Source organism: Eretmochelys imbricata, chromosome 7, assembly GCF_965152235.1.
Source record: "Eretmochelys imbricata isolate rEreImb1 chromosome 7, rEreImb1.hap1, whole genome shotgun sequence".
NCBI classification, from domain to species: domain Eukaryota; kingdom Metazoa; phylum Chordata; order Testudines; family Cheloniidae; genus Eretmochelys; species Eretmochelys imbricata.
The window spans coordinates 120,396,444-120,420,290 of record NC_135578.1 but is presented as its reverse complement, the minus strand read 5'-3'; the positions used below and the strand labels follow the sequence as shown (position 1 = coordinate 120,420,290).

General features: G+C 47.5%; 1 protein-coding gene across 2 annotated transcripts in view; it reads right to left on the bottom strand.

Moving 5' to 3' along the window:
* Positions 1-23,847, bottom strand: part of SH3PXD2A (SH3 and PX domains 2A) — a 376,104-nt gene that overhangs the window by 135,473 nt on the left and 216,784 nt on the right. The window lies entirely within an intron of this gene.

Below are 23,847 nucleotides of genomic sequence, written 5' to 3'. Positions count from 1 at the left end.
GGATGCAGTTCACCCCTCCACAGCCACTCTGCCAGCTGAGAGTCTGCAATGGGTGTCACTGACTTTCTGTGCTTCCCTTGCACAGATTCTCACTAACTGGGTCTATGGAAGCAGAACTCCAATGGCCCTGCCATTTACTCAGCCTCATCCCATTCATGGTGGTATATACAGGGACGAGGGAGACCACGTCTCTGGTACACTGGAGGTGAAGAGACTGCTCTGCACAGACACACCACCTATAGACCCCCCCACACACACACCCACTTGTTCTGAAGGGTACCATGGCATGGAATACTTTATGGGGTTCCTCCAGTAATGGGCATATATCACTCTTTAAGCACAAGTCCTCTTAGGACACATCCAGGCAGCGAGCCCCTCTGCCTTGCTCGACAGAGCCGCAACTTCATAGCACTGTCTACACCACTATTCTTGGAGCACTAGCACAAGACCCGTTAGCCCAAGTCTAGTGACCCAGGCTGGGCGGCTCCCTGCTGTGGGCTGCGTAGACATCTCCTTGGAATCAGTAAACGAAGGCCCCGCTTCTATTCATTCAGTACAGACTTGTGGCCGTGATGTTATTCCACGACCAGAGAAAATAGCATCCGTAAAGCGTGAGGTGCAGGGAATAGTTGCCATAATACGACTGCCCATGCCATGGTCCATCTACCCTGTCTTCTGACAGTGGCCAGTGCCAGATGCTTCAGAGCGAATGAACAGAACAGGGAAGTTATCGAGTGATCCAGCTCCTGTTGTCCAGTCCCAGCTTCTGGTAGTCAGAGATTTTGTGACACCCAGACCATGGGGTTGCGTCCCTGACCCTATTGGCTAATTGCCATTGATGGACCTATCCTCAATGAACTTATCTCCCAGTTATACTTCTGGCCTTCACAACATCCCCTGGCAGGGTGACTGTGCGTTGTATGAAGCAGTACTTTCTTATGTTAGTTTTAAACCTGCTGCCTATTAATTTCATTGGGGGACACCTAGTTCTTGTGTTATGTGGAGGGGTAAATAACACTTCCTTATTCACTTTCTCCACACCATTTATGATTGTCTAGACCTCTATCTCACCCCCCACCACCTTAGTTGTCCCTTTTCTAAAATGAACAGGTCCAGTCTTTTTAATCTCTCCATGTTTGGAAGTTGTTCCATACCCCTAATAATTTCTGTTGCCTTTCTGTGTATTTTTCCAATTCTAATATATCTTTTTTGAGATGGGGTGACCAGCACTGCGTGCAGCATTCAAGGTGTGGGCATGCCATGAATTTATATACTGGCATTATTATATTTTTTGTCTTATTATCTATCCCTTTCCTAATAGCTACTAATTCACTATGGAGTATTGCTGTGGGAAGTGACAGACCAGGTATTTCATCAGCAGAAACTGAAGCTACAGGGAAAGTAAACAATCTTCTAATCCCTTTAAAAAGAAAAGGAGTACTTGTGGCACCTTAGAGACTAACAAATTTATTTGAGCATTTGTTAGTCTCTAAGATGCCACACGTACTCCTTTTCTTTTTGCGGATACAGACTAACACGGCTGCTACTCTGAAACCAATCCATTTAGCGGTGTTTGCCATCTCTATTTCCAAAGGAGGTGAAACAGCAGCAGACACCAAGTGGAGGAAGTTAATTTGTAGCCTCCAGAGCATTTAATACATGAATACATAAATTAAAATCAGTTCACATTTGCTGGCTTTTGCCAAGGCTTGTTTAAATATGTTGTAGGCCTCTATGTTCCCATGCTCCTTAATTCCTATGAGCCTTTGAGGCTGTGGGGAGTCACTGGCACTATAGAATGGATGTCATTTCAAATAAACCACTCCAACTATCATTCAATTTCCTATGAACTGGCAGACCGCCAAAACCACTGAACTCCATTCAGTAACTTAGTAACAGGAACAATAACTTCCCCCTTCTGAAGGTTGAGATGGTTTGCATATTGGATTATCAACGATTGCTGCAGTTCTTAGAACCATTTTCTCAATGCTATTGACATCAGATTTGACAGTTTATTTAAAAAAAACACAATACACAAAAATACCTCTCTCCTACGCTTTACAGTGTCACCACCTTTGCCTTGAGAACTGCCTTAAAATTTGAGTTGTTCCTTACTGATTTTATTCAAGAGCCAAACTGACATTCACTCTGGGGCTTTTTAGACAAAGCATGATTCCAAATCCACTGCCCCTAGGACTACATATTGACTGTATTATAGTCACACATAGGACAGGGCTCCACTGTCACATAAGAACTTCTCAATTTTTGCTTTACTTTAATCCTTGCGCAGTTGGAATTTCAATAAGAGAACAGGGTAAAGCTCATAACCGTCCTGCTCTGAGAGCGAAGGTCCTATCCTTCAGCTAAAGAGGGATCTCCATTAGCTTTTAGAGATAGACAGTTTATGCTACACAGTTGAGCAATTCAAATTCTGTCCATCAGGCAGCGGAGCGCACCCTTATACACTTCGCCTCTCTTAGTTCGATACGCTATTTTGTACCTCAAGATACAGTGTTAACAAATCATAAAGAGCACATTTGATCATTTCCCCCTCTCCCCAAGACAAATAAACAGACGAAGGCTTTTTTTTTAAAGCATCTTATTCATTTCTTGATATAAATTGTTGCATTGTGGACCCTCTTGAACATGAATCTGTCCTTTCTGAACAGAGGTCCAGCTTTCAGTAGTCTCAGAATGGCCCCCATTGTGATGATATTGAGACATCTAAGAGTCCAGAATTCCTTGCCGCAAGCAAAAAAGTACTTGAGGGGGGAGAAAAAGTCTGGTGACTTGACTTCAGACACAGGGATTTCTTGTTGGCCTGAAATCCTCATTTGCCGCTAAGAGTGTTAAGGCAACATTGTGTAATCAGCTCCATAAGAGAAAGGAGGCACTATTGAAGAGGTGATCTTCCCTTTCTGTCGTCTCTCTGTTATCTTCATAGTGTTACTCAAGCGCTGGCCTGGGACAAACTAATACAGGCTTATTTACCACTCATTTTTGGCATGGCTACAAGTGGTTTCTGACTCTGTAGTATCACATTTGTTGCTCCGTTACGCTCACTGGGACAAATTTGACTCCAGCCTTACTCATTGAAGCCAACAGGGTGAAATCAACCCAAGTTCTGCCCGTGAAAGGCTAATTACAAACTTGGAGACCAACTGTACCTCCAAGATAACACAGCGATTGGGGGACCATCCAAACATGGCTACCCTCACTCACTCAGAAGAGGGGGGAAGGGGTTCCGACACCCCTGAAGCAATGTACTCTCTACCTGAGTGGCTCTCAGTCTTTCTCGACTACTGTATCCCTTTCAGGAGTCCCATTTGTCTTGCATACCCCCAAGTTTCACCTCACTTAAAAACTACTTGAATACAAAATCAGACATAAAGATACAAAAATGTCACAGGACACTCCTACTGAAAAATTGCTGACTTTCTCCTTGTTCCCATATATTTGTAAAATAAATCAATTGGAATATAATTATTATACTTACATTTCAGTGTACAGTATATAAAGCAGTATAAACAAGCCATTGTATGAAATTTTAATTTGTACGGACTTCGCTAGTGCTTTTTATCTAGCTTGTTGTAAAGCTAGGCAAATATCGACATGAGTTGATGTACTCCCTGAAAGACATCTGCATACTCCCAGGGGCATGCGTACCCCTGGTCGAGAACCATGGCTCTTTCCTCCAGATCCTCCCAGTCCAGGGATCCGTATGTAAGTGGTAGTTTGTGGCAAGTGACACACATTGTCCCCATCCTCTCCCATTTCTGAGGGGATCCCCAGATCAGCCACCAACTGTGGAATCTTGCCTGTGCTTCCAGGGAGCAGGAGTCAGAAGAAGCAGAGGCCACAGAGAGGCAAACAGCTGCAGGTTTGAGAGATGGCTGCTCTACTTATTTTGATTTTATTTTATTAAGATCAAGTGACTCTCCTGGAGGAAGACTTGGTATTAAGTGCTACAGATATATGGCACTGGGGCACCGTGAAAGAGCCCCGGCCTCACAAGCCATCCCAGCCGGCAGTGAGAGAGGGCTCTGTAGAACCAGGAAGCTTTGGGAATATCGTGACAGTCAATTAAAGCCATGTGATCCCTCTCCTGTAAGGGTCACCCAGCACTAGGAAAGACAACATGGATGTTTACAGCAGGCTTTTTCCTGGAAAGAGACAGTACAAAAACAAGGTCTTGCCTAAGAATCACATCCCCATCTGTTTCTGCTTTGCCCTGTTTATCCCCTCCCATAGTAAGTTTCTCCACAGGAGATCAAAACGTATTTACCTCACCAAGGGTCCCGTTTCTGCAAGGTACTGAGTGCCTCCTGAAAGCCGACCTCCCAGCTGTCCCTAATGAAAGTGCAAAATTTACCTCCATCCCACACTGGGCAAGGACGTGTCATTTTATTACTGTACATTATTTATAGCAGAAATACTAAATGTTAAAAACAAGGTCATGACATTAATCATTGTAATGCTCCCTAAGCTACTGCTTTTTCAGTTGTGCCCTTCACTTGGGGTCTTCAATATTTGGAACAAATGCATACACATGCGCACAGTCTATATAAAAATATGCATCTTATTACCATTACAAACGACTTACTGGATGCTAGAGAGACAAGATGGGGGAGGTGACATCTTTTATTGGACCAACTTCTGTTGGTGAGAGAGACGAGCTTTCAAGCTTACACAGTGCTCTTCTTAAAGCTTGTCTCCCTCATTAACAGAAGTTGGTCCACCAAAAGACATTACCTCACCCTCCTTATCTCTCTCTAATATCCTGGAACCAACATAGCTACACCACCACTGCATACATTACTGGATGTTAGCATGTTAAGTAAACGTGGAACTTTATAAACAACTTTGGCTAATAACCTCTCATAGAAATCTTAATAATCTGGTAAAAAAAAGTAATAGGGCAGCAAGTGTTTTGAATTTTTTGCTTGATTTTCATTTGGTCTTGTTTGATTTCACAAGTTTGCAGCTGGCATTCTAGTTATGGAATAATAGCAGTGTCCAACCCTTGACGGGCGGGCTGCTTGTAGAACTTAAGGCTCTAAACTGTGAGCCTCGAGGGCAGCGATGTTAAGAAGAAAATTTTCAACTCCTAATCAAATCCAAATGTGGTCACAGAGCCATGCCCTGCCATTTTGAAACAGAAGTGTTTGAATCAGCAGAATCACTATATTGGGCCAGTATATCTGCAGTCTCAGGAGTAGGGTTGCCAGGCGTCCAGTTTTCGACCGGAACACCTGGTCAAAAAGGGACCCTGGTGGCTCTAGCTAAAAGTCCAGTTGGCTGCAGTGGCTGGCTTTGCGCAGCTCCCGGAAGCGGTCGGCATGTCCCGTCGGCTCCTTGGGGCAGGGGCGGCCAGGGGGGCTCCATGTGCTGCAGAAACTGTGGCCAATAGGAGATGCAGGGGCAGCACCTGCAGACGGGGATAGCGCAGCTTCCCTGGCCGCCCCTGCGCCTAGGAGCCAGAGCAACATGCCGGCCACTTCCGGGAGCCCCATGAGGTAAGTGCCCCCCAGAGCCCGCACCCCAAACCGCCTCCCACACCCCAACCCCCTGCCCCAGCCCTGAGTCCCCTTCCGCACCCAAACTCCCTCCTGCACCCCGCAGCCCAACCCCATGCCCCGAGCCCCCTTCCACACCCAAACTCCCTCCCAGAGCCTGCACCTCGCACCTTCTCCTGCACCCCAACCCTCTGCCCCAGCCCTGAGCCCCCTCCCACACTCCAAACTCCTTGGCCCCAGCCCAAAGCCCCCTCCTGCACCCCAAACCCCACCCCTGCACCCCCTCATCCCCAGCCCCCCCCCAGAGCCCGCACCCGCAGCCCTCACTCCCTCCCATACCCCAACCTCCTGCCCCCCCAAATCCAAACCCCTCATCCTCAGCCCCACCCAAGAGCCCGCACCCCCAGCCAGAGCCCTCACCGCCTCCCGCACCCTCTGTCCCAGCCCAGTTAAAATGAGCGCGTGAGTGAGGGTGGGGGAGAGCGAGCAATGGAAGGAGGGGGGGATGGAGTGAGCGAGGGCCTCAGAGTAGGGGGGGGCAGGGGCCTCAGGGAAGGGGGCAGGACAACGGTGTTTAGTTTTCTGCCATCAGAAAGTTGGCAACCTTACTCAGGAGCAAATCGGATGTGAGCTGAGCATGCTCCGCGTGGCTGGTGTCTCTTTGCTACTGCAGCGGCTCATTACCGGGAAGGGCGGTAGAGAAAAATACTGATGGTTTCTTTGCATTTAAATGGGATGTTCTTGATTTTGTTATTCAAATTATAGTGGGTCTATTTAAAAAATGAAATCTGAATTTAACACAAAATACGTTAGATCTAAATGTTGTTTGATCTCTTAGAACGTTTCCATAAAAAATAAATATGCTGAACACATGAGTCTCTGTCAAAAATTGTAAGGTAAAAGGCTGCTTTTCTACATCTGAAGAAAGAACTGGGAAAAATACCTAATTTTTGAGGTCAAGCTTTCTAAATATGACACAATAGGTCATGTACTGCATTAAAGGCTTATTTTGTTTAATAAAAATAAATTTTACATGCTTTCTGTGTGTTTCATTAAATTCCAGGTACCGTTCTAATTCAGCTCAATAAAAATCATAAGCAAAAAGTTAATTATCTAGTAAATAAGCAATGTATCATTCACCGTTTTCTAACATCCTAAAAATGTTCAATTAATTAATAGGAATCTGAAAATATTAAGCTATATAATTGCTTAAATAAATGTATACAGTTATAGCATCCCCTCCTAGGTAGCATACATATGTACCAAACCTAGTGTAAAGGCTCTATTTCGTTATAAATCAAGAAGCTTTAATGATTATATTAATGGATGTGAATGCACCTTTCTTTAGAAAATAACTGAAGTACAAATGAAAAAGTTGATTAAAATCACTAATATAAATCACCTTGATTAAAATCAATCCCCCTTGAAGGGAGATTAGTTCTGGATGCTCCACTGCCTGCTTCCCTGTGTTTGCTCCAGGTATAGCAAGACAGAAGCTGAATTAGCTTTGCCTGAGATTAGAGGAGGGTCTAGCAAAGGATGATTTCCTCCCCAAAACAGCCACCCAGGGAGGCCCAGGAGAGGGGGGAAGGAGGAGAAGGTGTGAAATAGTTACAGCTTCCAGGGAGGCCCAGGAGAGGGGGGAAGGAGGAGAAGGTGTGAAATAGTTACAGCTTCCTGATTCTCTGCCCCAGCCCAGTGTAGAGCAGCCTAGGGGCAGTTTTACTTTGCACAAACAGGCTACGGCCTACAAAGCAGCATGCTAGTTGAGGATAGCCAGAGTGCAACCTGCTCCAGTCATTGCCCTCCCCTGACCCACATCCACCCCTGCACCCTGGTCTGTGGGCAGGCAGGCATAGGAGCTGTGGGGAGGCAGACATAGGGACCCCCCACTCCAGGGCAACCCTCAGCAGGCTTGCGCTCTCTTTGCACTGCCTCACACAGCACAGCACAACAAACTGGGCAGGAATCTGCCCTCTAGTATTGATTGTAGCATCCTGACCTTTCTTGAAGAAATACGTTCATCCCTCAAGCAGAGCCCAGAGATGGTGCTGCTGAGATTAAAAAAAAAATGCCCACTGAAACATCGTGGAAATGACATCCCGAGGAGTGAGTCGGTCATGGGATACACAGGCATAGGCCCTCAGGCTGAAAAAAATCTGGCATTGCTGGGTTAGAACAACCTACAATGCTACATTATTCCTCGTGCTTAAGTTGTCCTCGAGACACTCACTTTGTTGGCATTTTGTTGGGTAGATTCTTGCTTAAGTTCACCTATTGTGTATATTTCTGGGATGACTGTAAAAGGCACTGTTGAATTTCAACTATATATAACCGGGCCATAATGAAAAGCCTATAAAGGTCTTTGATCAAACCTTAATGGGACTTACAAAGGGGAGAACCTATAGTGCTCTAGGGGAAAGGTTTCCTCATCTTGCCTCCTTTAGAGAGACTCAATGAGCCCTTAAAAGCAATTTAATCCCGATTTATGTTAGCTACGTGATTTTTCTGCATGTACAAACTACAGGAGAAGGGCTCTCATCTCAAAATACTACTGTACTTAGGAAATTACCAACAAATGCTATAATGCTCTCAGTGCCTTTGACTTCCTCAATGCAGTGGAAACTAGCAATTTAAGTAAATACTTCACCATTCCCTATTGTCCCATATGCCACATCCAGCATCTGGCAGGGTACAAGCTATATGGTATATTTTGCTAATGGTGAGTGAGTCTCTTCTGTCCATTTAAGCTGAAATATGTATTTATATTTTGAAAGATGTTCAAGTGAGCAAACACCCAGTTTGTTAAGAAAGAGGCATCCTTTAGAATAGGTCTGTACGGACTCAACAACTATCAGTGCACATTCAACAAAAGTGAGTCACTTTATCACCATTTTATTGATGGGGAGACTAAAATATGTTAAGTGATTGGGCCAAGGTCATACAGAAAGTCAGAGGCAGAGCCAGGAAACCAGCTCTCATGAATGCCAGCTCTGTATTTTAACCTGCATTTAGTCAAATGCATAGAGCAGGGGATGTCAAAAGGCAAATCAGCTCAGGCCCCACCTTCCCTTGTGCTAGAGGCAACATTCACATAGCTCAACTATTAATGAAATACCAGGATATTAAGCTGAACAAACATTAGGGCAGGCTGGAAAAAGGCAGGTATTTTCCGTGCAAAACATCAAAAAAAATGAAAAAAATCAGTTTCATTCCAAAAGTTTTGCAGGAATTTTCAGTTTTTCAATTAAATGAAAATCAAAAAACCTCAGTTTTATTTCCCACTCTCCTTTTCTCTCCATTTTCCCTCTTCCCTCCACCTTCTAAGGTGGAAATGGGAAAGAGGGGATAAACCCCTCAAAACAACACAATGCTTTTCGGGATGGCCAGCAGGTTCAACAGCACAAGGAGTTCACTGCTCCCCCCTCACACACTTAGGCCTTGTCTACACTGGTGGCAGTGGGTCAGGTGTGTGTAGCTACAGGCCGTCGTGACAGGCGGGCTGCGTCCACATGGTGGTGTGCAGCTATCCATGGCTGCAAGAGGTTCTGGCAGCTGGGAGGCAGCAGAAAACGACACTGCAGTATGGATGTGGGAAGCATTGCCTGGATGTGTAGATAGCCACGTAGGGTATACAGCAGGGGCGGGCAAACTTTTTGGCCTGAGGGTCGCATCAGGTTTCTGAAATTGTATGGAGGGCTGGTTAAGGGAGACTGTGCCTCCCCAAACAGCCAGGTGTGGCCCGGCCCCCACCCCCTATCCGACCCCCCAGCTTCTCGCCCCCGACGGCCCGGGTCCCCCGGGACTCCTGCCCCATCCAATGCCCCCGTTACCTGATGGCCCCCTGGGGACCCCTGCCCCATCCACCCCCCCCGCTCTCGGTCCCCCACCACCCCACTCAACCCCCCCCACACTCCTGACTGCCCTCCCGGGATCCCTGCCCCATCCAACCACCCCTTCTCCCTGACCGCCCCCGGACCCCTTGCCCCTAACTGCCCCCCACCACCCCATTCAACCCCCCCTCTCCTTCCTGACTGCCCCCTAAGATCCCTGCCCCCATTCAACCCCCATTCCCTGCCCTCTGACCGCCCCGACCCTTATCCACGCCCCTGACCATCCCCCGAACTCTCCTGCCCTCTATCCAACACCCCCTGCTCCCTGCCTCCTTACCGTGCTGCCTGGGGCACCAGTATTTTCCACAGTATGCATCCGATGAAGTGAGCTGTAGCTCACAAAAGCTTATGCTCAAATAAATTGGTTAGTCTCTAAGGTGCCACAAGTCCTCCTTTTCTTTTTGCGAATACAGACTAACACGGCTGCTACTCTGCACGAGGACAGGCAGTCACGCCGTGCCACCCAGCACAGAGCACCGGGTCAGGCTGGGCTCTGCAGTGCAGCCCCGCCGTCCAGAGTATTGCGCCGTGCGGCGGCGTGGCTGGGGGAGGGGGGACAGCCTCCTGGGCCAGGAGCTCAGGGGCTGGGCAAGACGGTCCCATGGGCCAGATGTGGCCCACGGGCCGTAGTTTCCCACCTCTGTATATAGCCTGGGGGGTTCAGGTGTATCTGTACTCTACTCTACTCTCCTAAGCCATGTTTCACCATCTACACTGCTACTTATACTCCTGCAGACGTACCTTTAGCCTTAGAGCTGCCTTCGGACTGCTGCGTATGAGGCATTTGTCACCAGTGTGAAGCAGTGCCTGGTGACCCATAGGGGGCAGGTGTAGCAGGAGGCAGGAGCCCATCTCTCACACTGTGAAGGGGAAGGGAGCCAGGGCAACTGGGGAAACTGAGGCAGCCAGTGGCGGGAATCAGGGGCAGCCGGGGCTGGGAAAGGAGGAGCATGGGGCAGTCTGACTGTAAGAGGCAGAGATGAGCAGGCTGTTGAGGAGCGGTGGGAGCCTGGAGCCCTGGGGGCCCATTTGGGTGCAATCCTGAAACAGCATCACCCCTTCTGCCCCTACTTCGCCATAATCCCCCAACCTCCTTGAGCCTCCCTTCCCTCCACTCCTTCCCCCTCACCTCCCTGTCTGCAAGGCCCCAAGACTACCAGGTGCCAGGGCAAACTCCAGGGCGCTGCCTGCTCCCTGGTGGCTGGCGCCACAGGCAGGGAGGAACTGCAAGGGGAACCCTGTGGCCCTGTGAGATGAACAGCTGGTGCTGGGCTGAGCCTGTGGGGGAATCTCAGCAGGAATCTCAGGCTGCCACTTTTCAAGACTGTAAATTAACAAAGTAACAGAAGAGTTATTGCCCTTTCCAGACACTGTCCAGGCCCCATGAGTCTGAGAAAGCCTGGCAAAGCAGAGAAAATGCTATCTACTGTGTCACACGATTTTAAATTGCCTCATGGCGACATATCGTATGGTGTCTGGCAGGGTGTTTTTGGGTTCTCCTCAGGCCTTTTAAGGGTAAGTCTGCTCAGGGATAAAACCCCCACCGCATGGCCGCAGCTGACCCAGGTCAGCTAAGCCGGGCTTGGGCTGCAGGGCTAAAAATTGCTCTGTAGCCATTCAGGCTTGGGCTGGAGCCCGAGCTGGGGGTCCCCCCACACTCACAGGGTCCTAGAGCTACTCCAGGCCTGAAGGTTTACATAGCAGGTGTTTAGCCCCGGAGCCCGGCGAGCCTGAGTGCGTGGACCTAGGCCAGCCGCAGGTTTCTGATCCCTGTGTAGACATACCCTTATTAACACATTGCTTACACTTCTCTCTCTGTCGCTGCTCCTGCTTTGTTATTGACCACATTATGTGCAACAGAAGCTGCACCTTGAGCGATTAGGGGTGCAGACAGCAGATGGCCGTTGCCTGAGTGCAGATTTCAGACTGCTAATTACCCCACTGCCCTGGCTGGTTTGATGCTCTCTTTTAATGGCAGACCCTGCCTCTCACAAATGAAACCACATCAGGTGCATTTTTGAAAATCAGCTGCTGTTTGTGCGGCCCTGAGAGAGGCAGACGATCTTCCAAGATATGTAGAAATTCATTGCGTGTGTTGAAGGCGGGATCAAGCTCTTTGTACGAATTCTGATTTCTTCATTCAGTGACTACAGTCCTTCTTTTCTACACTACATCTGACCAAAAAGACTACCCTATCAAATCTGATCTTCCGTTGTCAGGATAACAAAATGCAGCACACAGTAAACAGTAATTTCCTATGTCTGTTTATCTCAGCAATATGTCCTGAGTTAACCGCGGGCAATATCAAATACCCTTGCATCTGACTATAAAAGCTACACAGCTCCTCTATCAGACAATAGTTTTATTAGCCACGACATTGTTATCTGCTTGCTTCTACAAAGTGAAGCACAGAAGGACCCTTCAATTTATTACTCGGGGTAATAAATAACAGTGCAAGAAATTTATCACAAGTTCATGAACTCTGGGAGGTTTTTTTTAAATCAGTATTCTTCGAACCAAGCTTTGCCAGTAACAACAAAACTCCAAAATATATCAAAGCATCCAGTAAATTGTGCTGGATTGGCAGCTACCATTGGCTATCTCTGGACTGATTACACACGGGCAGCACGCAGACTTAAAAATATCCTCTTTGGTTCTAACACCAGCAGAGCAAAGAACGAAATTGCCTGGAGGAACCTTTGCAAATACTGTATCATATTGGGATGCAGGAGCTCATTTAAAATTCTCAGCCATAAACACTTACGAATCCAGGTAGTTACACAGTACAATACAGCACTGGTTCTCAAAGCCGGTCCACCGCTTGTTCAGGGAAAGCCCCTGGAGCGCCGGACCGGTTTGTTTACCTGCCACGTCCGCAGGTTCGGCCGATCGCGGCTCCCACTGGCCGTGGTTCACCGCTCCAGGCCAACGGGGGCTGTGAGAAGCGGCACGGGCCAAGGGACGTGCTGGCCGCCTTCCCACAGCCCCCATTGGCCTGGAGCAGTGAACCGCGGCCAGTGGGAGCCGCGATCGGCCGAACCTGCGGACGCGGCAGGTAAACAAACCGGTCCGGCACGCCAGGGGCTTTTCCTGAACAAGCGGCGGACCGGTTTTGAGAACCACTGCAATAGAGGGTTTCCTAAGCCTAAAATCTCTCAAATCGTGGAACACTTTTTAAGGCAAAATTGCTCTCATTACCCTATCTCCTAGTCCCACCAATTAGGATCTCACAATCTCCCTGCAATGGATATAGATCTAATTTATGCAAAACTGCAATATCACCTGTAGCTGTGACTGCATTGTTATTCCCTGCCATCTACACAAATGCCCTGTGTGAAGGACTTTAAATTTATTAAGATCAAATCTTGTTTCTTTGGGACTCCACTTGCCTAATTTCTCCAGATTACTTTACAGTTGGGTTTTCTCCTTCTGTACCGGTATATTTCCTACCACTACATTTTTGTAGTCACCAGAAAATGTGATCAAATTGACAATGAAGAAATCAGCAGGCAGACAGGGTCTTTACTTAAAGCTGGATAGATTAAAAACAACCAAAGATATCTATAGAAGTCTCACTGGGATTGGCAGAAGGGGATATTGCTAGCATCCAGGGTCACTGTGCCAAAAGGAGCAACATGGATCACCTAGAAATCCACTGCCATTTCAGACCCACTGATTTAGGGCATTTTTCAGAATGCCCCATGAATGGTGAGCTACCTTTGGGTGAACAGGTATGCAATCAAAGGGACCTGTCCTAATTCTTTGTCTCACAAATTCAGGAAATGGTGTCAAAAAATATTGATTATACTAGGTCAATTCATCTGAACTGTGACTCATTCTCTGTGAGGGAACCAAAGAGAGCAGCCTAACTGCCATGTCTCAGTTTGGGTTGGTGGATGGTGCCTGTATGAATGGACGCTCAGAACTGGATACAGACAATGATGCTGATGATGACAGCTAGCAATTTAGAGAAGTAGGATGGTTGTTATCATTCATGTAGGCGCCTACGCGAGTACCTTCTGGTACGAAGTGTGACCTCCTCGCCCCAATGGAATGTCCCAAAGGGACTGTAATTAAGAATTAGAAAATCACACTAATCAAAACAATATACTTAGCCAGACCTGGAAACACACCAAATGGTGCAGAGAGACCGTTTCTACACTCTCCAGCATTATATACAATCTGTACTATCAGGGCATATATGACCAGGGATACACAAATCTTTCTGACCACAGAGAATTATTTTCCCTTTCAGACAGACAAGCTGAGCTTTGACACAAATACTTATGATGACCTGGGAGCATCTGAAATGTAATGAAGCTGGACACTATAGAAAGTTCCAGAACAGGAACTATCTCACTCTAAATGTACCCTGCAATTTCAGCTACTATAATTTTTGGCAGCTAGAATTAATGTTAGATAGGATCAGCACTCAGTCACAAGCCTGCTGCTGATGTAGTTGAACTCTGGCTCCCATCTCCACTGAAGCTCATTTCTATTCGCCTTTTAGAACACATACCTCACTATAGCGCATAAAACCATACCACAGGGCCAGTTAATGGGCTTAGCTTGGACCCCCGCTCTGCATGCCAAGGTTAAGAAGAGCACCCTAGGCCGTATGTCACTCTTAAGCAACCTCCTCTGGCCAGCTGAGGAAGGTCCTTGATGAGCTTCAGTGGAAGCCATGCCCAGCTTCTCTCTGTCGGAATGATGTAATTTGCCTGAATTTCTTCATCTGTACAATGAATTGCAGGTGCAAATCTGAGCTTGTGCACCTCTATCTGATTTGCACAGAACATTCAGACACAAATGTTGCGGGCACAACGTGAGCTAATAAAAGGGAGGCCGCCTGTCTGAAAACGTAGCTGTGACGGGATGTATAAACCCCACACTGGACAGGAGAAGGTTAAGGAGCAACTCTGGGCTCAGGAGGCCCTGCCCCTCAGCCCAGGCTGAGCATGCTCGGGATGGAGGCGGGGTTTAAAAGGCAGCCAGACCGCTCAGTCAGGGCTGGCATACCAGGGAAAGGGACATGCTCTGGGAGCTCTAGGGGAGACACAGATGGATCTTGCACCAAGCTAGGGAACAGAGGAGCTATGGCACCACAGATTGGGACCAGGGAAGGGAACTCAGAAGGCAGAGCCCCCCAGGGACGGCCAACTGGGATGCAGAGAGAGATAGAAGTAGGGTGACCAGACAGCAAGTGTGAAAAATCGGGACGGGGGTGAGGGGTAATAGAAGCCTATATAAGAAAAAGACCTAAAAATCGGGACTGTACCTATAAAATGGGGACATCTGGTCACCCTACGTAGAAGTGACCCAGGGAGGCTGACTTGACGCTGATGCAAGGCACCGTGGCATGAGTGAAGCCAAACCAGCCTCCTCCAAGGCCCTGGGTCAGAGCCCGGTGGAGTGGGAGGGCCCTCCAGGATCCCCTACCCCATCTGGGAACTTCACCCACTCAGTGGGGTTGCTGCCTGAGAACTGCACCCATTAGGCATGGTTGCTGCCAGAGTCGAACCATTGGGTGTAAATACCTCCTTGGGCCTTAACCACTAGGTGGAAGATGCAGCCTCCTGCCTGTTCTCCACTTGTGAGGTAACTCCCTTCTCTTCATGTGCCAGTATATTTATGTCTGCATCTGTAATTTTCACTCCATGCATCTGAAGAAGTGGGGTTTTTACCCACGAAAGCTTATGCTCAAATAAATCTGTTAGTCTTTAAGGTGCCTCAGGACTCCTTGTTGTTTTTGTGGACACAGACTAACACGGCTAACCCCTGATACTTGACTTCCTGCCTACAGCAGCGCTAAAATAAAATAGTTCTGGAAATTTATTAAGAAGAAGAAGCAAAAGAAAAAAACCCTTCAAACTTCTTCACTGTGAACAAGGCGGAGATTCTTGGGCACATTCAACCCTGTTGCAACTGAGTGGAAATCTCATTGAGGACAATGCAGTTACATAATATTATACCAGGACTGAATTAGGCCCAGTGAATTAATTTGTTACAGTATCTCTGGAAAAGTCCTACGGAATGTAATAGAAGATGATAATCTTTCTGAAGGCATTTAGAAGTGCACAGCATGGGCGCCGACTCTGTGGCTGCTCCAGCCCTGGAGCACCCACAGAAAAAAATTAGCGGGTGCTTAACAACCACTGGTAGCCAGCTCCCCTCCCCTCCCTCCCGCACCCCCCCAGCGCCTCCTGCCTGCTGGCAGCCCCACAGATCAGCTGCTCCCCTCCCTCCCAGCACCTCCCGCTCACCACAATTATCTGTTCTGCAGCCTGCAGGAGGCACTGCGGGAGGGGGAGGAGCAGGGACGGGGCGCACTCGGGGGAGGGGACGGAACTGGGCAGGAAGAGTTGAGGCAGGGGCAGAGCAGGGGTGGAGTGGGGGCGGGCCCTGAGCTGGAGCTGGGGTTGAGCACCCCCGGGGAAAGGAAAAAGCTGGCACCTGTGGTGCACAGAAAACAAAGGGCAACATACTTCTATACAATAGCCACATACCTAGTGCAGAGGTCCCCAAACTTAGGGGGTGTGGAGGAATGTTTGAGGGGGTATGGCGGGGCCTGAGCCAGTCCCCGAGTGGAAGGGGAAGAAATGCCACACAGCCCCGCTCCCCTCCCAGCTCTGCTCTGGTCCTGGCCCCACCTGCATGCACAGCCACAGCTCTGCACCTGGTCCCGGCCCCAGCCCTACCCACAGCCTCAGCTCCATTTCCAGCCCCACTTCTGGCCTAGGCCCTGCCCCTAGCTGCAGCCCCACCCTCGGCCCCCTGACCCGTCTGCATCCCTCCACCCCCCGGGAGCCACGGATAGGGGCACGGGGAGGCACAATCCTGAAAAGTTTGGGAACCACTGACCTAGTGGGCAAACTCAAATCCCTAATATAAACACCCCACAAATTTGGGGGAACCAAATTTGGATCCAGATTTGGATGCTATTCACGTCCATCTGCAGTGAAAGAAAGAAGTGATCCCTTTCGTATAAATCCCTGACCAATTCTTAATGCAGATATTACTTTTCATTCCCATCAGGCCTTGGAACAAATTTTTTCCAATGTCAATTTCTCAGTCTGTGTCCTGGTTTCATAAAAATGTACAGGAAGGCTGGCAGAATCTAATTACTCCCATCCTGTTGGCTGGCTAAGGAAGAAGACGTTTTAATTAAGCTAAAAAGAAAATTTATGAGTCTCCCCACTCCTTCAAAATGAGCTTTGATTCAGCAGGTATCTGAGGCCTGGAACACAAAGAGTGTCTTTCTGTCTGTTAAGGCGAAACGAGCATTTGCAGTTTGTAACTGATGCAATTGTTCACATTATCGTTTATCTTATCGGACGTGGGCGTGGAGAAAAATGTAGTCAATTGCAGGAATTACAGGCCCCCCCCCACCCCCTGTTTTCTTTTAAGCTGTCACTCTCTCTGTAACTCACAACACTAGACTGTTGAGGAGGTCCCTTTGATCCCACGGACTGTGGTTTGTTTCTCTGCACTTTTTCCTCCCATTGTTACCCAAAATGCCAGAAGCTGGATAAGAGAAAACAGTGCCATATCCTTCCCTTAGAATCTGCCTTGTTATCATTCTGACATTACCACTGACCGTGAACCGCAGGGTTAAATTCTGTGCTCAATTACACTGGTGTAAATCCAGAGTAACTCCACTGAAATTCATGCCACTCTGGATTAACTCTGGTACAATGGAGAGCAGCATTTGGGCAAAGCAGCACTGAGAAATCTATCCTACAGTGGGGGTTAAAACTCAGAGCACAAAGCACAACGTCATGCTGCCAATAAGTGGGTTCTCAGCACTCTATCTACATTCATTCCTCAGGCTGAAGCTACTTCCCTATATGTACTGTACCGACTGCTACAACAACTATATTAGGCAGTGCTGTGTCACTGTAAGCCTCTCGGTTACCGGCCTGCCCAATGTACTTGAACTCTGGTTCCCACGTCCACTGAAACTCAATGCAATTCCCCTTTTATAACACATACCTCACTACAGCACACAAAACCATACAGCAGGCCCAGTTAATGGACTTAACTTGGGCCCTCTCTCTTCTCATGCTGTATGTCACTCTTAAGCAACTTCCTCTGGCAGGCTGAGGAAGACCACTGACGAGCTCCTGTGTGAGCCATGCCCAGTTTCTCTCTGTCGGAAGAATGGGAGATAGGGAGGGAATGCACAAAAATGCTTGCTTGCTCTCAGGAACAGGAAGAGACAGTGGGCCTGACCCAGCAGATCCCATCAATTTCAGTGGGCGCTCAGCACCTCACAGAATTCTGCCCAGAGTATGCAAGTGCACGTGTGAAATCCCACGCATCTCGAAACATTGCAAAAGCACCACTGGTCACTAAATGAACCTTCCTGACTGAGTAAAAAGCAAACCTGGCCCGAGCGGCCACACTAAGGCAACACAAGAAATCTCACTCCTCCGTTTCATCCACCTTAAAAAAAGAAAAAAAAACAAAACCGCAAGCCCTGCTGTGCATCTCATCCATTAGCAGTGTCTGGGGAGTTCCGCAGAGCCTTGTCTTGCAATTAGATAAAAGCTTTTCCCTTCTAAATCACTGTCCAGATGAAATCCGAGGGCTGGAACACTGAACTGAGCATACATTAGAGGCCAGGGCACAGCTCTGAGAGTCAGTAATTTATCTCTCTTTTGTTTATCCTGAAAAATGTGAGCTTTTACATTAAGGGATGTGCTGCTTCATTTATTTACCATAACCAATGACTCACCAAGAGCCTCTCCTCAGTAAGGACATGGGGCAGTGAAGGAGCTCCAGAGAGTTTTACCTGCCTAAAGCATTTTGATAACAGCACAATTAAAATATTAAGCCAGATACCTACGTGCACCAGACCTGTACTTGGCACATCTGGGGAGGAGCGGGAGACAGGTCTTTGGCGACTTCCACCCTCCCAGATCCTGAGGGTGCTGCAGGCCAAGCCAGCCCATACTGCAAACTAGAGCAGTCTCAGGGCTACTCTAACTTGCACCAGTATATAACAGCTCCCAAAGAGTATACTTTAGCCTGCCCCCTTCCCCCTCCTTAGCCTGCCCATTCCCCTGTGTAGAATCTGGGTGTCCCACACGGGAAGGGAGATGGTACTGCAGAAACAACTGAGTCCCTCTTCTGTGTGAGAGAGGGAAGATCCATGCCCAGAGGGTGCCTCTAGCAAGCAGGTTTGGGGGAAGAGGCTCACAATCATCCTCTGCAATAACTAATAATAAAATGAAAATACAGTTTGAATAAAAGAAAGTAGAGCTGCAAATGTAAATGTGTTTCCGAACACAGCTCTGTCAGCGCTTCCAGTCAGGGATTTGGGCAGATGCACCTCAGGAACCAGATACCTGCCCAATCGGTGGGGTTATTATTAGCAGTACCCATTTCAAAGCCATCGAGCTCTTCAGTACCAATCTATCTAAGATGTTTATCTGGCCCCCACTACCATGGTATCTGAGCACCTTACTGCGTTAATGTGTTTATCCTCCTAACACTCCTGGGAGGCAGGGAAGGGCTATTATCCCCTTTGCACAGATGGGGAACTGAGGCACAGAGACTAAGTGACATGCCCAAGATCACACGGGAAGTCTGTGGCAGAACAGGGAATTGGAACCATGTTTCCGGAGTCCGAGAGTAGCATCCTGACCAATTCTTCTCATGAGCCATTAGGTAATTAAAAATATATATTAACTTCCTCCAGAAAGAGCATCACAGCTCTCTGAACCAGCAGAACAGAGTGGTGGGTGCGAGCGAACACACCGAGGGTATGCAAATCCTCTGTAACTTGGAGAAAATGCCTTCCAAATTCCAGTTTAGAAAGCAGAAGCTTTTCTTCAGAGCTGTGGACACCAAACACATTCAGCGTCAGTGGCTTGGAGCAGGAGACAGAGCCTGTTTAAAGAGGAAGGGTTCCTTTTCTATTGCTTTTTTTTCTACCCTGTTTAAAAAAAGATAATTCTTTTACATTCAACCGTAGCTTATCTCTGGATCCCCTCAAGGCAATGTCAGGTCTATTTTAGAGGGTGTGAGCATCAAAGGCACATTCACAGTGAAAGACTCTGTGAACAAAGCACAACGGGTTTTGGTATCTGTAATTTCAAGTGCCGATTTAGTGAATGTTACAATAACAAGAACAAGACTAATGATCTGATGGCTCGTCAGAGATGTTAGCAGGTCAGCTATAACAAGGATGTTGCATCTGCAGGACCCAGACTTTCAAGCACAGCTCTGTTTGAGCTTCTTCTGGGCTTTGATCCTCACCAGCCATAAGTCAGATCTAGCCTCCCAAATGCCAGCCTCATGCTGTGGGTTTTCTGCAGACACACTTTAAGCTTTTCTGGTAATAAGGCTGCCTCTGAAATATGGATGTTCTGTTCTAGCTCCCATCAGAGTCCATTAAGAACACTCTGCTAGGTGCTTTATCAGGAAACAAGTCCAGGAGAGATGCAGCGTTCAGCCCAGATCAGGATTTTCTAAACAGCTGGTAAAGAATGAGGATGGCTAAGTAAACTGATATTTAACCAACTGTTGGGGAGATTGTCTCATTAAAGAGGAGTGGAGTGAGCTCATCTCTTGTCTTCTGTTATATTTCAGCTGAAGTACGCAAGCAGGCACTTACATTACATTGGATTCTGCATTTAAGCAAACTAACGACGTCAACACTCCATCCTCTTGTTGCTTTTTCCTCTTCTTCCCGGACTCCTTCCTGATATTCTCTCGAGTGTTCTCAAGTATGTCTCACACTCACTCGCTCCTGATCTAGTCAGTTAACATTAGACACTAGAGCCCAGTGTAGAAATTGTCATGAATTATTTTATTGACAAATTTAACCTCTTTTCTGTCCAACGAACAGTTTGGAACTTTCTTGAATATTCTCATGATTTGAAATTCTTTGCCAGATAATTTGGCCTGTGGATTGTCCACAAGCATCTTGATGTGAGGAACTGATATTCAAAACTGGAACTGGGTTGGCTAGGTCTGATAGGACACATGCATAGGTCACATGCAGCATTGCCTCTTCTCATGGTTTTATTGCAAGGTGTTTTTTCATAAAGCCTCAGCTTGTGGAGTCCCGTGATTCCATGAAACTCTCTGCTTCTATTTCAAAAGAAATGTAAGTTTCAAGCCTGTATGATTGCGGAGAAAAGCCTGAAAACATGAACCCTAATGGCTCAAAAACCAGCGGGCACATTAACAGAACCCAGAATGGGATTTGTGACTGCATGGATTCCTGCAGAGAGGGTCATTTCATCCTAAGGAATGGTGGAGTGATGGCTGCGTTGCTGCTCTGTATTGCAACCCTGAATGTTCTTCGCAATTCGGAAGTGAATTCTCCCCCTGCCCCAGCCCAAATATGGCCCTCTGCATAGGTATTTGTGTGTGAATTTCATGCAAGAGGCTAATACAGTGGCTGGCTCTGCACTCAGAAAGGCATTTACTCCATAAGACTGAGGGTGCAGCTAATGTTCTGGAGGATTTAGCTCTCTAACTGATACATTTAGAGGCAACAGCAAAGCTACATCAAAGGCAGCTTGTTTCATTAGTACTACTGTTTAAATGATGTTATATGAACCCAGCAGTGCGGCATCTGAGCACATGACATACATTTAAATCAAACTGCTTGCAAACGAGGACAGCACAAACTCTCACCTTCAGCCCACCCCCATGTTCCATCCCAACTCACCGGAAGGAAAAGCTTCCTTAATGACAGCCCAGATTTTAAACTGTACTTGACCAAACGCTATGCTTCTCACCAACCTGCTAAAGGTGAGTGCAATGGGGCCCTGAGGGAACATCAGAGAGAGAGTTTCTCAACCAGGGAACCTCCACTGACAATGCTCTACCTGTCCCTCCAGCGGTCAGGTCTAGGCAAGAGCCCTAAGATATGGCAGAGGCAATGAGGACATCAGACAGTTTGGAACCTTTTTGTTCTGTTTTTCCAGCGGGGTGATTCAGAGGTAGCCAGGTTTGCCTTGTGATTAGAACAAGACTATAAACTAACGAGATGCAATGGAGACAGCTGAAGAAGCCAAGCCATCCGGTTTATTTAGCATCTGTTGTGCTGGCATACAGACATACTTCCCAACAGTCCAGCTCTGCATCTCTAACTTCTGACCAGAGCCATTGTATGGCCACGTGGATCTGATCTTCATAGGGATATTTGTCTTTCTCTTCCTTCTGCAAGAAGTTAAAGAGCAGCTGATGCCTCAAGGAAAACAGCCTAGTTAGAAACAGAGTTTCTGCTTCTATATCCTGCATTTCCATGCTGTTCTTCCCCTAGCTCTTTATTATTTAGGGCACCTGCATGAAAACAGGCTCTTTGGTGCTCGAGAGCTGATCCGCTCCTTGCAGCTCATTCCCCATCCTCAGTTCAGGACATCACGGATCACAGAATCAGAGGACTGGGACTCCACGTGAGATTTTTGAAAGTCCCGAAGTGCCTCAGGGACACAAGTCCCACTGAGAGTCTTTTTCAATGGGACCTCGGCTCAGACAATAATCCTCTTTTCATGCAAATATCCCTCATGGTAAAGCACTTGGGGAGGAACAGACTGAAACTATAACACCGCGATGCAGGGGGGTTTCTAAATGAAATTATTGCAAAGACTTCCCTGGGCAAGCAGCAGCTCCTTCCAATGCACTACACGCTGCAAAGTGACACGGAGACCTGGCTTCTATATTTAGTCTCCTTCAGGGACTTCAGCTGTGTCTGCACTTATACTTGCAGCTGTGCTTGACAACTGGCGAGAAACACCCCCCTCCTCTCCCAGTTCTGGACTCTGTTGTCCTGTTGCTGTCTGCGGGGATGGCTGTGCTAAACACCCTTTTTTAACAAAGTGTGGCTGACACCTGCAATAGCCATTTAAAAAAAAAAAAAAATCAGTGGATGGTTACCATGCTTATCCCCGTCTCTAACAGGAGCCAGCCACTGACTCCTGCCCCTCTCATGTGCCAGGGGCATTTCACTTTGTCTTGCATAACTAATTCAGTTCAGGCAGATCTGTCATCAGTTTCTTTTCCATTTAACATACCACCACCGAACATCATGTGGTCTCTCACACTCTGCAACATACAGTCTCTCAGATTCCAGTGGCTGCTGGTATATTGTCTATACTAGCCAGGCAACAGTTCTCAAACCTGATTTGGGAGGTGGAGCAGGGATGGTGGCCGTGTCGTCAAAGGCAGCCAGTGTCTCAGCACAGACATAGAACTGTAGAAATGTAGGACTGGAAGGGGCCTCAAGAGGTCATCTAGCCCAGTGGTTCTCAACCAGGGGCCCCGAACAGGTTTCCACCAAGCCAGGCCAGTGTTAGACTCACTGGGGCCCAGGGCAGAAAGCTTAAGCCCCACCGTGGGGCTAAAGTCTGGGGCCCCAAGCCCTGCCACCTGGGGCTGAAGCTGAAGCCTGAACTATATAACTCCATGGGAGGCCTCTGTGGCATGGGGTCCCAGGCTGTTGCCATGCTTACTCCCCCCTAACGCCGGCCCTGGCTTTTATATGCAGAACGCCGGTTACTGTGGCACAGGTGGGCCATGGAGTTTTTATAGCCTGTTGGGGAAGCCTCAGAAAGAAAATGGTTGAGAATCCTGATCTAGTTCATCTCCCATTGCTGAGGCAGGACGTGGCCTTCCAGACCAACTGTACGCAGGCTAAGCGTCACTATGAAATATTGACTGTCACGTGGCCAGTCACAATAGGAAACGGATCTTTCTTCTGAGCACCCTTCCCCCTTCTCAAATGAGATGTTAGAGCCATGGAGTAAAACCCTCATATTCTGAGCAGAGATGGGCCCAAAGCAAAACTCTGGGGATGCTGGCCACTACAGCGCTAGTCTCTCTCTAATTCAAATACCATTGCATTGATACTGCCAATAATACTGCATAACAGAGGTAACAGGGATGGCCATTAAAATTAATAGTGTTAAATCATCCCTGGTGCAAACCATTGACTTCAACAGAATTACACCAGGGATGAATTTGACTGCACTATTTTTATTCTTCTTGAGTTTGGAGAAAAATAATCTACTTTCCAGACCCATAAATTTAGTTTATGCTCACGTCTGTCTGCCAATGTAATCTAATCTAATCTCATGCCTGTCTGTCTATTTAATCCATCCTGTTGTCTGTCTCTTAGTGGCATTATAAAATGCTCCTCTTTACTGTTCAAACAGTTCCAAGAACTGCTCACCATTATGTTTTTCCCTATAGAAAGAGCAGCCATGTACTTCCAGCCTGAATGACCCATTTTGTATCAGGAGAACAATAAACAAATAAAAGCAAGAAAGAACAAAAATTAGGTCCCTTGGAGAGAGCATTGTGTGTGTGTGTGTGCTCCTCTTCCCTGTAATGGGCTGCAGCTGAACACAAAACAGCAGCTGTCTCTGCAGCAGAGGTGACCTGTCTCTATTTAAAGGTGCAGTACACAGAAAGCAAGT